Source organism: Epinephelus fuscoguttatus, linkage group LG14, assembly GCF_011397635.1.
Source record: "Epinephelus fuscoguttatus linkage group LG14, E.fuscoguttatus.final_Chr_v1".
Classification (NCBI taxonomy): domain Eukaryota; kingdom Metazoa; phylum Chordata; class Actinopteri; order Perciformes; family Serranidae; genus Epinephelus; species Epinephelus fuscoguttatus.
Window position 1 is genome coordinate 19,248,195 of NC_064765.1, and position 17,038 is coordinate 19,265,232.

General features: G+C 39.3%; 1 long non-coding RNA gene across 1 annotated transcript in view; it reads left to right on the plus strand.

The window, feature by feature from the left end:
• LOC125901024 (uncharacterized) overlaps positions 1–15,681 on the plus strand; it is a 24,877-nt gene extending 9,196 nt beyond the window's left edge. The window contains exons 3-4 of the long non-coding RNA XR_007450925.1: positions 150–236; positions 15,376–15,681. This is a non-coding gene — a long non-coding RNA (uncharacterized LOC125901024). The remainder of the gene's footprint in view (positions 1–149; positions 237–15,375) is intronic.
• Positions 15,682–17,038: the final 1,357 nt, after the last annotated feature.

Sequence of the window (17,038 nt, forward strand, 5' to 3'; positions counted from 1 at the left end):
CCCCAATTCAAAACACCAAGCTAATGTTTTGTTTACTGAAAATTCCTTTGCCATGCCCATAAGATTGTCCAAGACAGCTTGTTCAAGACAGAAGTTGTGATATGACTGTTGGGTTATTAATACATAATTCTCCATTTTGTGCTTTCTAGGGAGGCTGTCATGACAGCAGTAGAATAAGTCCTTTGGAATCCGTTCTGCCTGGTGGTCAAGCACTTGCCCTTTTGGACTCTGACAAGGTAAGTGCCCTTTTTGCAAGACAGTTTTTTTTTTCTTTTTCTAATTTTATACTTTAGTTTTTTTTTTTAAATTGGGCCCATGGTATCAAAGTGTGTTGCAATGCCCAACAAGTGCATCTGAGTTCTATTTCTGCATGACTGCAAGAGTCCTTCCCCGTCCTTCTTCTGCTTCTTTTGTCACAGTCACCATGGTTACCACACGCAAATTGAGTAAATCTATGTGTCTCTTACCTGCCATCACTGGTGACGGCCAGCCAAATATTATTTGCCCCAAGTCTTGGCATTGTTTGTCACTGTGGTAAGAATAAACCACAGTGAGTGTTTGGGTAATGAAGTAATTCATATGTACGTAAGTAAAACTGTGCTACTGCATGTAACTTTATTTTTATAAGAGCGTTGCCCATCTTTTTGCTTGAGCACCTGCCCCTCCCAAATGTCTGTGCATGGCCCTGAATGTGCCTGGCTCTCAAACCAGATGAAGATGGAACAAAGCCTAAGTGAGCTTTAACCTCATATTAAATTTTAAAACGACGCAAAAATATGAAAAATATAAAATAAAATATACTTGCAACTCCTCGTCACTTGTTTCATTTTTACAGACCAGTATTTTTTTTATTTTTTTTTAAAGCGCACACTAGAGGAAAGTCAGAAAAAAATATTTTTTTTGTTCGTATACTGTTAATCATCTGACAGCCCCTCTGATTCATCTAATGGCCCCTGTTGGGGGTCCCAAAACCCAGGTTGGGAACCACTGTTGTAGCCTAATGCAAATCACATGCGTTTCATCAGAGCCAGGGTTGGGTAGAGACGGATTACATGTAATCAGGATTATGTAATACAGTAAAATTACAAAAAATAGGTAACTATAATCAATCCAGATTACATTTGGAAAAAAATGTGTAATTAGATCATAGTTACATTTTCAAGGATTACTTGATTACATTTTTGATTATGCCTTTAAAATATGGCAATTTTAAAATTATGATGTTGACCAAAGCTCAAAATGGTTCAAGCAGCGGCAGCCTTTGTTTTTGTGGAACTCAAATTTTTGCATCTGTGACCATTTTTTTTAGTGTAAGGTTTCATATATTGTTAATGTTTGATTTTGAAGTAATCCACAAGTATTCAGATTAAATTACTTTTTTTTTTACCCAGTGGGTTACGTCACTTATCACAATAATTGCCATGAAATTTGTATTTAGTAACTGACTACATTTTAAAGTAACCTGACCGAAGTCTGATCAGAGCTGACCAATTTGCAAACCATGCTGCTGTGATTGAGAAATCTAAATGTATGTCATTTCTTTACAGCTCATTTATTTCGGTATGATTTGATTGACAGACCCTTGAGCCTGTATCATGTTATATCATAGCTTTTGAGCATTTTAACTTTTATAATAACTACCTTGTCATAATTTATTTTTTCCTTCCTTCTCCTGGCACAAATGGACTTCCATATTATCCTCAACTCCACCAGTTCATTTTCATCCCAACAGACAAATGTGAACCCTGACAAGTCGTTGATGAGCCTGATTTTAAACATGAGGTTCCAGCTGACTGAAGGAAACTGACAACGTGTCAGTCGTGCTTGCTCTGTCCTGTCAGCATCACTATCAGACAAAATGCACCCTTAGAGGAGTCCCCCGGAAAGCCAGCCTGCAATGTTCGATATTGCACAGCAAGCTGCTTGGTTGTTGGAAAATATCACCCGAGGGCCTCCGAAATGTGACTGTGCATGTGTGTGTGTGTGTGTGTGTGTGTGTGTGTGTGTTTGGGGCATGTGCAACTTGACAGTCCTGTCTCTGTCATTAATGTCACATCAGTGCACACAGTGTGCCTCTGCGTTCTCCGAGCTGGAATACATTAACACCTCGGTTTATCAAGTCGTCCTGCATCTTCAGGCGGTGGAGTGGGGGCGGGATGGCGCTGTACAACATTTGTTCATGTTTTTGTGATGGTTTACGGTGGAGCGGAGCCTCAGCCTGGTTTCTAAACAATGTAAATCCACAAAACCAACATTTTTTACACTGTCAGGAACGATGTTTGTGAATTCTGTTAAACATAATCCACATTTTTCATTAGTGTCTTTGCAACACTGATTGAAATTAGACACTTTATCACTTCTTTAAGTGATTTCCAGTAAATGAAGCTTTCACATTTGCTGTTCCTAACACCGTTATAAAGAAAAAAAACAAATCCTCTGGCACACAGATAGTGACACATTTTCTCATCTCAGGTTGCAGCAGACAGGAAGTGATTTGGTTGTAATGGATAGAAGAAGAACTTGATAGTCTGCACATACACAGAAAGCCATTACTGCTGTGCAGAAACAAAATAGAACGACAGATATGGGAACAGAGATGTCATGGTAATATTCACACAGTGCAAAATGAGAATGTCTCACTGAACTACAAAACCTAAATTGCTGTTTGAACACAACACATTTTCCTGTCCTCACTCTGTGTATTTTCTTGTCTGTCTGCACAGCTGCCCTCACTGCTTCGGAGGCAGTCCTGCCGTAGCAGTGCCCTTTCTTTGTTTGACACGCTGAAAAGGCTGCTGTCTGCACCCATAACATCACCCTTTGTGGGCAGTGTGTTGAACAGTGGGAGTACGAGTAGTCCCTCCAACCACAGGCGAGCTGCAATCAGCGGGGTGTGTGCAAAGTGGAGGTGAAGTGCAGTTCTGAACTCTCACTGAGTTGTTGTGCTGGATGATCTTTTATGATTACCACAACAAATTCATCGGTGTATGATAACAAAAGGTAGCTAAGAAAGCTGAAACACATTGTTCCTCACATGTACTGTCCCATTGTTCACCACTAATAATGAAGCTGATAACACTATATAAGTTTTCTTGTAGGTTACACCTCTTTTTTAGCCGCAGCTGAAAAGGAGGAGACTTGTTCAAAACAATTGCTAAGCTCAGAGACAGCTGACACATTGATTGTGCAAAACAGACCACAGCTTAGCTCGATTTTAATACGACCCACATGTATTGCAACTGAAAGGTTGATACTCTCCTTGGTGCACTGTAAGCTTAATTTGTAGTCTTCAAAATTCACTGGGTGAGTTCCTGAGGGGGCAGGATTAATTTCGGTTTTCTGCTCCAGAGGAGGGAAGAAACACCTCCTTCTCTACAGAGGATCTCCCAGCTCTGATAATTGCCACAAGCAGAAACCGTTTAAATAAAACATAGTCTGGGGTGATGTCAGGCGGCTGGGGAGGGGGGCAAGAAGTCTGCAGAGAGAACTGAGGGATCAGTTAGGGATCAGTGTTTGTCTCTAATAGCGGAAAGATCTGAGAAGACAACACAAGAGAAATGTCAGTTTTAAGTTTTTCAATAGGGCAGTGGGGGAAACTGCTGCGTCAGAATAAACCTGCCAAACATTAGTCGGTCTGTGTGACCTGAAAACGCAAGAGGGGCTGCTGTTGATTAGATAAAACTACAATTTAATTGTCTTTTCCTGTGAAATATATCAGCCATTATACAACACTTTGTTCTGACTAGTGTTGCACGGTATACCGGTACTAAAATAGTACTGCGGTACTAGAGTATTCCAAATGGTGCTATACTGCATTTGGAAAATACTGGTACTTTGAAATTGATTCAATTCATTAATTTAGTTAATTTATTTTACTCAATTATGCACACAAATGCCTTTCTTGTTCCTATTGGAGCACAGATTGCACAAGTGGTGTGTATGACAACACCTGTATCAACATTCACAGCTGGCGCACATGAAAAAAGGCAAGAGAAAGTCTGAATCGCAAAGGGAGACAACACAAACTTGGTGGAACATTTGAGTTACCAAACCGTGACGTTCATACCGAGGTACTTACCGAACCATGATTTTTTTGGTACCGATACACCCCTACTATTTATTGTTCTAAAGGTTTGTATCCAAAAGGACTTTTCCTTACGAAAAGTACCGAAGAGTATCGAAAAGTATCGAAATTCATATTGGTATTGGTACCGAAACAAAGATTTTGGTATCGTGACAACACTAGTTCTGACCAAGCAATTTGATTGGACAAGAGGCATTTAGTTAGCCGACATTAAGTGTTGTCATAAATGAAACAAATTACCAAAAATAACATTTGAGTTAATAATGAATGGTCAGAAAAAGACGCAGGGACAGAAAGAAACCTGAATACTGCTCATATGACATCAGAAGACGACTCAGCGTGCCGTTTAAGCCGTTAACTCTTCACACGTATTCCACCAAAGCAACTGTCAACAGACTTACTTCACTGGTTGCAAAATAAATAGAAACACACAGATTTAGCCTTCATGATACAAAGCAGCTGACCTGTGGTAAAGTGTAGACCCAGAGGCAGCCCCATCTGAATGCCCCTTGTGACCGCGGACCACTAACTCCGATCAAGGCAGCTGATGGCTCGAGGTCAAGCAGGAGGAAGGCCGAGGGCAAGTGGCGGGATCCCACACAACTGTGTTCTGGATGGTAGAGCTGAGCGAGGCAATCCGTCTGGACTGCCCCATGTCTGTCTCCATAAAGCTGGATAATTAGTTCATCAGAGAGCCTCCTTATGTCCTCCTTAAGGTCAGCTATCTCTCTTACCCACATGATGGTGAAAATTACTGCGTCATAGACTTTGTTTCTAATATTTGTCTGAGAAATAATGTCACAGTGTGACTGCCTGTGTTTGTTACCAAGACTGCCTGTCTGCAGAATAACAAAACTAAGAGTCTACAGCCATGCTAGCAGCGTTGCTTTGAGCTAATGCTAACATGCTCACGACAATGCTAATATGCAAATGTTTAGTAGGTAGGCTGATACTCACCAGTTTAGTTTAGAGTGCTAGCAAGCCGTAAACACATGCCTATTTTTGCAGGTATCTGGTTAGAAACAAAAGGGTTGGTCAAATTAAAATGTTGACCTAGTGATGGCGCTACCTGGGGCATTTTTATACATTTTAACTGTTGTCGTGAGTACAAACACACAGAGCACAAATATTAGCCTACACTGCGAAAAAATGATGCAGTTCTTTTTGCAAAGTGATTTTCCGAGCTTTCACACCGCAAGTAAAGGCATCAGCCAGTAACACAGTGTGGAACAGACAATGTGACAACAATGGCCCACGTGATGCAACTGCACAAATTTGCCTCGCTGCCGGTATAGTTTTGATGTGGAATATTTGCAGGCAAGGAGCCTATTTTGCATTTTCATGTTGTTTATTTGTCATGGCCCCAGTGTGTAAAGTTAAAGAAGTAGAAAGCAAAATACCAGAATGCACTGCGCCACATCACACCAATAAACACCCCTGGTGGGTGACATAATGCAAGCTTGTCTGTTTTAGACCAGGAAACAATATGGCGGCTTGCTGGTAAAAACAATTTTAATTACAGTTAAACAGTAAGCCAAAATATGTATCTGAAAACAATTAAAGCAAGAAATAGGCAACACAGTAACAGAATCTTGGTTCATATTTGTTTTTATCTGTTTTTTCAGCCTCTGTCTTTACAATACAGGAAACATATGGCGCCCACTTGCTGTTAACAAATGCTCATATTACAGCCAAACAGTGCACTAAAATATGTTTCTGAAGACATTTTAGGCCTTTAGACATTTCTCTCAATCTGCGTCTATACTCTTTGTTGGGGAATACCACAAAATTTGGTCTCAATCTGACATCAAGTAATACAGGGCCAGAATCAGTGATATCGATTACGATACAATATGATACAATACGGTGCGATGTGATACACTACTTTTTTTAAATTTGAAATGGCTTATATGCTTTTTACATAGGGTAAAGCAGTGTATCATGATTTATGAGGTGAATAATCTTTCTGCTAGTTTGGAAATGTGACATTAACCAATGCCAAAGATCTGATTTGGCTAAAAAAATAATTTCACTATTAAATACCTGGATATTCCTTGTCTGAGCCTCTCTGAGTGTATAAATACACTGCAGTGAACTCTGTTTCTGTGTCAGGGGTCTGGATGCTGAGGCATTTCCCTCCTCCTCACTTCTTTTCAGTTGCAGCTCCAAGCTCTTGTTCTTGTGGGTTTTTTTTTCCTCTTTTATGAAGCCATCACTGCTATTATGGCTCAGCTTAGGGTGCACGCCGCGGTGTGTTGTGCATGTTTGACACATACATTGTATGAGTGCAGATAGCACAAAGGTAGTGGAGAAGCAAACAGTACATGCACTAGATGTGTTCATGACAGGTATGATGTGGAAGAAAGAAAGTCGTCCTTCTTGGTATCAAGCCTATCGACCCTAGGATTGATCTTCAAAACAAAAATGTAGTATCTATAGTGTTGATATTTTGGTATCGATCTGCCCAACCCTACTCTTTGTGTCTGTGGTGGCATACGAAAATGCAGAAGTGCAACCTGTAGTTAGAGCAGCAGTACAATGGAGTGAGGTTTACCACAGTTTTTGCACATACTACCTTCATTATTAAGGTACAAAGCCAGTTGAAAATCAGCAGTATTCCTTTGACGAATCATCAATAGTTCATCCTGAGGGGTTGTGACACATTCATGCGTGTATAATATCTCCTGGTAATCACTTAAAACCACAAATGTCAACCTGATGATGGCACCAGAGGAAAAATCGAATTAAAAAACGACAAGAAAAAAGCCTGCAAACGTAAAAACAGTAACTGGGATTTACTATCTAATGTGTGTACAAAATTTTCATTGCAATCCATCCAATAGTTGTTGAAATATTTCAGTCTGCACCAAAGGTGGGCAGACATTGCCGTCCCCAGAGCCATGCTGCTAGCAAGGCTAAAGACTGGGAAAAAAACCTATAAAATAAATTTAAAAGGGTAATCAAACCATATAATTAGTTCTTGTTTATTTCAAAGCGTAAAGATTAAATTCACAGTGTCTTCTGTGCCTTTACTTTGTACATAAATACCACAATTCTCACATAGTTCACGTTTCACCTTTAGAAATGAACGCTTTCTCCTCTCTGTGTATGTTTGTGTACTCTCTCCCTCTCCCTGCCTGTCCTTCCATCTCCTCACATCCTCGAGCCTGCCGTCATGTCAGGGAGAGAGCTTGAGTGTTAATTGGAAGCTCTCCCACGGGAACTCGTAGGCGTCTTCCTTGTCCTCTGTGTTTATCGGCTAATGTGATTGCCACGGCTCTCTCGGATTCATAGCTACTCCTGAATAATGAACATGCTTAGTATTCCTTTCAGACTCTTGTGACCTGTTGTGCGTGAATGATACTTTAAGCGTTTAAAAAATGAAACCCCAGCTGACACAACTGGATTTATTGTAGTACAACAGACGCTGTGGTGTGTTGTGTTTCTGATGGTCGCTGTGTTGCAGGGTTAAATGGAGCCAGCTTTGATGCATGACTTCTTCTGACACTTGTAAAGATTCTTTAGGATTATCTGTAGTGGGGTTAAGTGATAATGTGGCATTCTGGGAGATATTATAAAAGACAACACTACACCCAGTTGGTTTTTTGACCTGAGTGTCATAGATTAAACTCTTCTTCTCAGCTCAGTGGTGTGATTTCCATTTGTCTTTCACTAATTTCACCCGACAAAGATTTAACTCACAACATATCCAGCTTCTACTACGCTGCCTGCAGGCCCAGAGGTCACGTTTCTGAAGCCGAGAAGTGAAATCTTTGCGTGAGCGAGATAATGCGTGCTCATGAAATTACTTTTGTCTAATTTGATTTCATCGAAGATAGTCTCACAAGAAGCTAATCCTCCTCGTAAGGCTTTTCTATTTGTTTTGATATTATGTTTGATGGAGATTAAACATGGCCTAATATGTCTGAGTGATATTGTGTTTCAACTTAGAAACTAATCTCATTATTATTCCTCAGCCGGCTGTTCATTCAAACATCACAAATCAATAATCAAACAGTTTTTAATATGCGTTCCACACCGCTGCCATTGATTCTCACTTTACATGCATACACTGAATAGGATTACAGTTACGTAATTTCAGCTGGTCAGAGAATTAGTCGGCATCATAATAACTTCAAATTGTTAATAATTCTGTTTCAATAGCAATAAATTACCTGTGTCAGTGTAATAAAGATGAATACAATGATAATTAAAACTTGAGTTAGTGCAGCTGTAATTTTTACACAAAGACTCACTCAACGGCCGTTTGATTACTATCATAGACTCAGCCTTAAACAATCAGACAATCATCAGACAGGATGTGGAGACAGGGTTACTCACCACGGGGTGCTGTTCACAGCCTGATTAAAATGGGAAGCAGCAGTGTCAGATGTGGAGCCTATTGTGAAAAATGTTTCCTGCTCATCCCTGCAAAAAAAAGTAGAGTTATAACAGCTTGATATTAAAAAAAAAAGTGTCCAGTGAAGACCGTCAGCTTTGTATCTGTTTTCTTCTTGGCTTGTTTATCGTCTTGATAGTTCCTTTTTATGTTCTCGCCATGTTTATTCATATCTGCTTTGTTCTAGCGGGATTTTCTGACAGTTTTTCTTGGTAGTTTTCCTGTATTATTTGTGGATGTGTGCAAAGTCAGGGCATTATCCACACTCCAGACACCTTTTTTGTTGTGACACATACGTTTTGTTGGTATGTGTGTGTAGACATCAGTAATTGAAGCATTAGTATGTGTGATAGTGCCTGAAATGTGCTTTAATTGCAACAGTTTTCCATTGTTTTTAGTAGTTCACAGTGAAATATAATAACAACTGCTGTCAGATTCACATGAAACCTGGCTCTGATATTCATTACTTGTAATTATGTCAGTGACCTTCTTAATCTTGTGTGTAGCTCAACTGTGAGATCATATTTTCCCCTTGACCAAAACTCTTATTAAATGTACATTAATTACAACAGTATGTCATTGTTTTTATTGGTCCATTCATCTAACATTTTGTTGCACACAGGCTTGTGTAATAACATGCTACATGTAATTGGAATTATGTATTCATGTTGCAAACAATAAGTAACTATAATCAACCCAGTTTATATGTGGAAATTTGTTTTACTTTGATTATCTAGATAATTTAAAATTTGTATATCCAATGCTCTATGCAAAATGTATTTTATTTTATTATTTTTTTAGTATAAGGTGCATTTTTTTCAGTGTTTGATTTCGAAGTGATCCAAAAGTATTCACATTAGATTATATCTTTTCTTTTTACTTTTTAAAATCCAGTTACAGTTATTGCCATTAAATTTGTATTCAGTAACTGACTTCATTTCAAAATAATCCAACCCAGCCCTGGTTGCACACCAAAAAAATTAACAACAGCTGGTCAGATTCTCATGAAACTTGGCATTGATATTTATGAATTTCAGATAATGATTTGTAATTGTAATGATTTGTAATGGCCCCTTAACCTTTTGTTTTTTCCCACCACATGGTCAGATTTCCCATTTCACCAAAACTCCATTTACTGGCAAATATTTTAAAACCTTAAGCCAAAGTTTTATAAAAATTTACTGAGCACTTCCTCAGTCCCCGGGTTTGAATCATTTACATTACTGACACTTTATTACCTTTCCTCTATTGTCATTCGTCATACAGTAAAAATCTGCCTTGCATCGTACAATAAATAACAGATGGCAATTTACAGAGCATATTCATGCTCCCACGGAGATTAACCCTTTTGCTTTTTAGGGAAAAGTTCACCCCTAAATCCAAAATACATATTTTTTCTCCTGTTGTGCTGTTTAACAGTTTAGATTGTTTTGGTGTGGGTTGCTGAGTGTTGGAGATATTGGCCGTAGAGACGTCTGCATTCACTACAATATAATGGAACTAGACAACCCGGTCTCACTCATAAGTCATCAAAATCTGATGCTTGATGTCCTTTAACGTCGGCACGTTACATAGCCAGTTACCATTATAGTTTGTGGTGGATGGGTCCAACAAACAAATGACTTTCACCTAGGAGAGCGGTGTTTGCCTTCTGAAAGATTCTAAAGCCAGACCCTGTTCTTTTTTTCCTAAGCCCAACCATTTGCTTTTGTTGCCTAAACCAATTTTTTGAAGGAAAAAAAATGTCAATTTGTGGTGTTGTACCCACGTAGTGCGTTATTTTGAAAGAGACTGTATGTAAACATTAGATTTCCTGAAAGAAGACAATGCATGTAATAGGCAGTACTTAACTTGGCATCCCAGAATGTCAATAACCAACGCACCCAGGGTACCTTTCACATCATATCTGGACGTGGAAAGTCTCGGAATGTCTCGTTCGTGGTTACTCAAGATAATCCACAGACCTTGTTGTGAGCAATTTTATGTAGGAACTACTTTCCTTCTACCAAACTACACCCGCCAACTGTATCACTGTGCAGAAGGAAGCGTGCATCTACTCATGGACTCTGGCTCAGGCTCATGACAGCACAAGATTGAACATAACATTAGCTAGCTCAGTGGAGCTAGCTGAGTTAGCAGTAGATGCATGCTTCCTCCTGTGTAATGATACAGTTGGCGGGCATTGTTTGGTAGAAAGAAAGTAGTTCCTACATGAAACTGCCCACAACAAGGTCTGTGGATTATCTTGAGTAACCAGGTCCTGATTTCTGGAAAGAGACATTGCTGTTGAGTTTTTTAAGAGAGAAGGCATACATCTCTACAGCCAATATCTCCAACACTCTGCAACTCACACCAAAACAATCTAAACTGATAAATAGCACTGCAGGTAGGAGGAAAAAAAATGTTTTATGATTTTAGGGTGAACTATCCCTTTAATGATACCACAGTGTTACACCATGCTCAGGATAAACCTCTCAATCTGAGCCTGTCGCAGCTTGTCTAATAGAAAAATCATGTTCTCTTTGTATTCAGGTGTGGAATGAACAGCCTTGTGTGGTTTATTTTGTCTTATTTTTTTCCCGACAATTGCCTGCATTTTTTGCATTTTTAGGATGCTATCACGCTTGTCTTGTTTGCTTTCAGCTTCAAGGTAAAACAACTTAGAAGACAAAAGAGAGACAAACAGAACAAAACGGCAATGCTTTCAAACTCTATTACATTCAGCCACTACATCCAGCCTCCTGCCACTCTGTTTCCAGCTCCCCTGTATTTATCTCTTTTCAGCAACGCTGCGGCTATTTTTCAGGACTGTGAGATAGGTGTCCTCCTTTTTGGAGGTCATGCTGTTGGCATCTCTGTTGGTTTTTAGCTGACACACAAAAAAACCTCTCTGGGATTAAATAAAATGTAATTTTGATACAAATAGAGCACTGATGTTCGTAGACGGAGCATAAAACGCCACAGATAAAATGACAGGAATTTTTTAAAGCTTTTTTGTAGATGCAATAATCATGCCTCTGGTATTTGATAAAAAATGAAAGGCATACTTTAACCTTCACTTTGTAAACAGTGCTAATGCAAGCTTTATAAAACAGACCCAGATGGCTGTCCGGACAGTAATGACACCTCAAAGACAAGATGAAGAACAAATCCCAGCTAATACTTTTACAGCACTCATTAAGAAGGCACATGAATTCCTTCTTCTAATGATTATAGCCAAAACCTGTCGGCTTTAATAATGTAATATTAGGCTGTCTGTCCCAAACTCCCAGGGCTCATACATCAAAGACATAATTTAGACACCTCCTCTGACGCCATAGACCTCCTAACACTTACTCACACACACACACACACACACACACTTAGCAAAGCAAACTGTGAAACGCACAGAAAGCTTCACGTTCAGTGAATCTGATTTAGAGAACCATTAAAACATGAAATAAAATGCTGATTTCATTGTAGGAACAGGTGTTGTCGCGTGACACGTCATTAATCAATCAGAACTTAACAATGAACTCTCAACTCTGGCGGTCATGACCTTTGACCTCAACCACAAACATGTATTTGAGAGAGACGGATGAGGGTTGAACCTGCGTGAACCCAAAACTGGGTTAAACCACTGAGCCGAAACTGATATAGCACACATCTCCTAACATGACTCATGTTGTGCAGAGGCTGAAACAACCTGCAGATACAACAGGACTACAGTGTATTTATATTTGTGTTGTGACTTAAAACAAAAATGAATAAATGTCTGGGGAGGTCGTACATTGTTCTTGTCAACAAATACCACAAAAAGACCAACTAAACCAAAAATGAATTGATCCTCCGAACAAGTACTGACTGTGTCCCCATAACTGATCGCCTGTAACTTACTTCTCTGTGCCATAAAGCATCATTGTTGATCACTATTGTCTAACTCACCAGCCGTCTGTCTGTTTGGTGTTGAGCAAATAGTGTACAGTGTGTTTTATCATTGAAAAAGTTTTGTCATTGAAAATATGTCACTATTAGAGCATAAAGTTGTGGGCCAGAAGTTAAAGCCAGGGTAGGCAGAAATCTGGAAAAGGCATAAAACAACAGAATTTGAAAACACACCCTCCTCCTGCTTTCACCTCTTTGTCCTAAGCCCCTCCTACCAGACAGCCACAGCAGGGATTTAGGGCTGTCCGCTGCTATGCTAAACCTGGCTTGTGAAATCTCATGAACTAAGGCTTGCAAGCCCGTAACTTAGGCCCAATCCCAAATCCCAGAAATGTACTCGGACTTCCATGGGTGAGTGTGACTTTTCCTATCTGGGGTGTGTGTGTGGTTGACTCGCTGCCTGGTTGGCGAGCTTGCCTCTCACGACCAGCTCACTCAGACTGGACGACTCCACTGGACACCCTTCGAGCGTCCTTTCGTCGGACCAATCGGCCAGCTAGCTCTGTGGTTCGTGGTTGTTCAGAGTGAATGTGTATTTACATGGATATGATACATTTATGATGGAGTGTCAAACGCTTTCTCAGTCTCTTTCGTCTTCAGAATGCCTTGCCTCCGGCGTCTCCCTTGTGGCGTGCCCGCTCTGCTCAAAGGCCTCCGTGGCTCTCCCTCCAGGTGCGGCTAATAACGGCTAATGAGTCAATACCACCAATCCCCAGGTGTGACGTCAGTGCAGACCCTGCCTCCTACCACCTCCATAAACCACACCCACATCTACAAGACATTTATTAAACTACCAATAAAGCTTTCATAACACACACTGAGATTCGAGGCTCTCGCCAGTGTTAGCTACATATACGTAAACTTGAAGCCAAAGCTGTGAGCTTTTAGCTTCGGTTCGCAGACATTTTCCCTTCATATCTGAAAAGCTTCTTTGATATTGACATATTTATTTCATTTACTGTCAGACTCTCTTTTCGAAGTTCGTCTTCCTTTTTAGGCACTTGTTGCCATGCTGAAATAGCGGTTTTTCTCCGCACTATTTTCCACCATTTACTCAGGCTTTCACCATCTGAAGGCACATGAGTGCACATCTGCATTTGTAAAACAGCCAATAGGAACGTCTGCTCTCTGAAATCGCCTGTGATTGGCCAAAGACTTACATCACAAGCTAGATTTTCTAAAGCCTGAACTCAGAGCCAATAGGAGGGTCAGAGGTTTGCACTCAGGCCACTTGAATTACACGTTTATTAAAGTTTATGATGGGATTTTTACTGAAATTTTCACCAAAATAAAACTCTTCTTAATCTTATCTCAGTTATTAAACAATGAACTGCAGAGTTGTACAATAACGCTCTGTGGTTTGTCAGTTTGTGTGAGTATGTCCACAGTAATTCAATCCAGTGTTAGTGTGAGATAGATTGTAGCATCTTAAAAAATGACAAGCTGGAGAGTAGTGAGAGAAGGATGAGCATATTGTTGGTTTTGTTCTATTTTTCTCAAGAGATTTGTTGACAATAACAAAAGTAGGCTGTCACCCATATTATCTTCAAGTGTAAATGTCATCTGAAACAAAGAACAATATAAATGCAAACCAACCACTGCTCTGGACTCAACTATTTTCCCCAGAAGTTCACACTGAGGTATTGGGATACATTTCTATGCAAGCACTTTTTTTAAAGCAGTGGGTCACCATGACCTTGAACAGTGACCCTTTGATGAAACAGTCGATGCAGTGGTGAGCATAATAATTTGCTCTGTCACTCTGGTGTGTTCCTAAAAAAGAGTGCTGGCAACTGGCACACTGCATCAATGAGCAAAGAAAAAGCGATGTCGCCCGAGGGATCACAACAGTCCTGCCGTGATGATAGACCCAAATAATAACAGAACCTGAACGCCACACATTCAATACGCCATCATCAAACTGTGGATTACTTCTTTTGTGGCGTCTCGGAGTCTCTGCAGAGTTAAACACACACTCAGAAGCACACACAAATACACTTGTGTAAGCCAGGTGACCTTGTGCAGCCGTGTCTCCATGGTGATGCACCTGAAAAGCTTACAAAGACACGGTGCAGCTTTTATTATCGTCTCAGCTTGTAAATCAGAAATAAGATTGATAATTGTTCAAGACGAACAGTTTTCTGTTTTTCTTCTTAGGGTTGGATGAGAAATATATACAAATTGTGATGCAAGCAACAAAGAAATCAGCGAAAGGGAAGAGAAAATGTTGAATTTAAAACAGCCTGGAAATATTTATTCCATTTGGCAAAATTCACAGCAGTAAAAAGTACAAAAAAAGAGACTTCTAAAACACACACAGGAGTTTCTTTACTTTATTTTATACACTGCCACTTGCTCGGTAATACAGTGCTGTCGGAGTGAGTAATATCTCCACAGATGATTCGAAGTTTAGCCCACATACGTGTAAGCCTGAAGTCAATTAGGCCGCAAGCTGTGAAGTGATAAGAAGTGGGGGGGTTATAGGTATAAAGTGAAGGAATCGTCTCCGCACGCCAAGTTCAGCATGATGGCTGGTGGCTGGCTGCCAGCAGGCTTGTTTATGCTCTGTAGCCATCAATCTATTTTCCAGCCCAGATGGCAGTGATTGCTGTAGGAGGGGGAGATATGAGCTCTACCTGATGAGGATTATAATCAAATCTGTCTTTATGTGCTGTCACTTCTCAAAATCGACTTCTTCACGGACACTCTGCCGATGTACGCTGATAGCGTGTATTGGTCATTATCAGCTTGTGTCCAACTGGTGACCCTGGGATACGCCAGGATGTGTGAAGATGACAACAATGCACAAACAATCTTACATCAGCGATCTTACAGTTCTGCGTGTGTCAGCTGCACCGGTGACACTTGCAGTGAAAAACACACAATGAATCAAACACAGCCTGGTTTATATTCAAAGTATTGGCCTACTACAAACATGTTTCTTTCTTCTTCTTTTTTTATTTGGCAGAGGAACCAAGAGCCTCCCACGATTCTCCTGGTTTATTTGTGAACGTTGATGATCTTGTGGGCAACAACAAAACAGCACAAAAGTTTATTTCAAGGGTGCATAATATCCTAATAATTTACTTGAAAGTTTCCTGGAGAGAACTACACGCAGTGATAGATGCAGCAGACACTTTACTTAAGTGAAAGTATTAATACCACACCGTACCAACAGATTTATAAGCAGCCCTGCTTTATATATCAGCTATACTGGTGACCTGTTTTCATCACTGTATGTATGGGATCTCACCTTATTTGAACTTTGCTATTGTCTAGTTGCCTAGTCTTGCTAGTTGGTCTATATTTTGTTATATTTGCAATGTATTTGCTTTTATTGCTATTTTATTCCTTGTATAGTGCACTTTTTGTATCTGTTCTCCTCAAGGTTTGTATTGCAGAGCAATTTCACTTTACATGAATAAAGTTCTACCTTATCTTATCTCGAATATTCATCTTGCCTCGCCTTGCCTTGCCTCACCTCACCTCACCTCACCTCACCTCACGTCACGTCACGTCATCTTACCTTACCTTACCTTACCTTACCTTACCTTACCTTATCTTTTTAAAAATACTCTGTTACTAAAGGCCCTGCATTGAAAATGTTACTTAAGTGTAATCAAGAAAATAAAAATTAAAGTCCTCTCTGCAGAAAAAAATAATTAAATTCAGACTTTATCAAGGACAGAACTCGTGTGTGCCCATAGCACAATGAAATTAAATGAAATAAAATAAAATAAAATTTAAGTAAAAACAAATTAAATTCAAAAAATGATAAAATAGAATAAAATAAAATTTAAATAAAAATGAATTAAATTAAATGTAAATAAAATAAAATTTAAATAAAAATGAATTAAATTAAATTTAAATTAAATTTCATTAAATAATACAAAAATAAAATTAAATTTAATTTCCCAATGATTATACATTTACATACAGGTTGTAACACCAGTGGTTCCACATTAATCAATTTAATAAATCAAAATAACTGAAAGAAAAAACAGCAAATTCTCATATTTGAGAAGCTGGAACCATGAAATGTTTTTGCATGAAACATGATGTTTATTAGTATTTTAGCAGGTCAGCTGAATGCCCAAAAATCTGGCAACAGGCAAACACGAAAATTAACACAGCTAAGACTTAGGTTTTCGGTAATGATTAAAAATATGATGAATAAAACATTTTGGGGGTTTAAGTGCAGCAGCCCTTTCCTCTGGAAATCAGTGATGTTTAAAATCAACACATTTAACAAAAATGACAGTCTCTCAGGCTCGTCTCTATATTTCCTCTACATTTAGCAGCCCATTACATTTTACATCATAATTTACTCTTATAATTACACTTAATTATCCACTTCATGCATTTACAGAAGTTCACTCTGTTTTAAAAACCAGAAAGCTGCATAATTCACACTCTGCTTACAAAATGAGAAAGACAAATCAGTTAGTAAGATTTGCTGCAGTTGTTCTGTGATTGTGTACCAGATATTCTTCTGACCTGGTTTGGATGACTTGACTCGCACAAGACGTCACAGTGGTTCAGTGTCATCGGGAGTTTAAATGTCATCTGCCATTAAAGTTCATCTTTGAACCCAGCCTTTTATTAAGAAGGTCTTGGTATGCAGTGTATGT